Source organism: Sprattus sprattus (genome assembly GCF_963457725.1).
Source record: "Sprattus sprattus genome assembly, chromosome: 19".
Classification (NCBI taxonomy): domain Eukaryota; kingdom Metazoa; phylum Chordata; class Actinopteri; order Clupeiformes; family Clupeidae; genus Sprattus; species Sprattus sprattus.
Window position 1 is genome coordinate 4838103 of NC_137917.1, and position 2089 is coordinate 4840191.

A 2089-nucleotide genomic window follows, 5' to 3' on the forward strand; every position below is an offset into this window, starting at 1 on the left:
CTTCCTGTGAAGGTTATCTTGACGGAAGGAAAGGGAGGGAAAAATATGTCCAAGATGCATCCGATCTTGGGCGTATTTTTGGTGTAAATGACGAAAACAATACATTAAAACAAGAGCAATACAAAGGTAAGGCAGATGGTAAGAGACTCTAAGCTGCTGTTTATAGCTTCACTCAGACATTATTATTATTATTATTAAAAACATATACACCAACACAGAAAAGGCAGGTGCAAAGCTCTCTGCAACCATCTGCATGCCGTTGAATGCCTCTTAAAAAAAGTGACACAAAAGAAAGAAATCACCTTTGGCCTCATGTCAACATACAATTTAGAGAAGAGAGCAATGAATATGTAATGTTTTATGAATACGCAAATGCAAGGCAGGGAAGTCAAAAGTCTGATGTAGCAGTTTTTGAGCGTGTTTGTGCCTACGCACATGCACGAGCTTGAAGGGCACCTCTGGCCTATTAGTCATTCTGTCAGGTGGCTGGCTGCTTGCGTCAAGGAACGGCGGCAAAAACAGGCGAGCGGAACTGGATGGGAATAAATGACTACTTATGTAGTGCAAGTGGACGCTTTTGCAACAAGGGCCTGCAGAGAAATGTTAACATTTTAAGTGTCTGCTAAAAATATATTTTCTATTACATTCACCCGACTTAATTCTGTATTTGCGCGGTTATTGCACTGTAGAGCAGGGGTCTTCAACGTTTTTCAGGCCAGGGACCCCCAAACTGATGGCGAGATGAGCAGGGACCCCCTACTATATAAATTGCATATCATTTTGTTTATAATATACTGGGCCTAGTGCCAAATAAACATAGCTACCCTGTTATTGTGTATTCAATACTAAGCTATTCAAATAATACAAAGGTTAATATGTTCATTAACATTTTTATTTTTTAACATTGAATTTAACCTTACATTTTTGAACAACGAATTTAACTGAACATTTTTTTACATTTAATTTAAATTCACATTTAACAACATGAAAGGTACAGGGTGGCCGTGCCACTGCCATTTATAAACATACATCTTGCAAACAACTCTGAGCTAACAATTAATAACAACTTATTAAAATAATTCACAGATATATGTTTTTATTTCATCATACATAAAAAAGGGACAGTGAATCCTCAAGCATCTGTCAATGGCACACATCCTCCCAGTATCTTCTTTTCAATAACTCCTGACTGAAACGATCCAATGGATGACGGAGGAGGAGTCTGGCGCATGGAGTTGTGTTGACAACATAGATGTTATAGTGAGATTGACAGGTCAACAAACCAATCAAACCGCTAGCAAGTTGTTAAGATTGTAAGTAGTAGCATGCTAACATTCGCTAGGGGGCTCATACACCTCGCAAATCCTCTCAGACTTATTTTTCAGTTACAATTAACGTTTTTTGACCTTGTACAGTGTCTATTTCTCTCTTTTTTTTTAATCTTAGCAAAAAAATGTCAAACTAACAATTTATAGGTACAAACAAGACCAGCTATGGAGTTTGGTCCGCCATCTTTTTTTTTTGATCTTCGCACTCTTTAGACTTGAGCAGAAACGCGATCTGATTGGCTAGTGCCTGTGCTGTCGTATTTGCATGAAAGGTGCTGTGAGTGAACCGGTGGCTGGGGTAGCTGAATGTGTCTATTGGACTGAAAGATAACGTCTTCTCGATCAATTTATACGTTCGCTACAATATGTTGGATTTATGTTAATGTTAATTTAAAGGGAATAAATACAATTCTGATTCGGAAGACATTAAAATTTGTGGGAAAAAAAATGGTTGAATTTTTATTTTTATTTTTTTAGAAATATTAAAAAGAATTGTCTCATCCACCAAAGATTTCGCGACCCCCCTGCAGTACCTCCGCGGACCCCCTGTTGAAGACCCCTGCTGTAGAGAATATAAATAATAGAAGTTTTGCATGTTACAACTGCTTTTGTACAGACCTCATTTCATCTTGTTTCTTGCCAAGTCTTGCACCATCCTCTGGTGAAGTAGTGTCTTTGCTGCTTCTTTGTGTTATTCATCCACCCCAGAGCACAGTAGTCATATCTGTGTTATCACCTGGGCGTGTACATGTTTCCGCTAT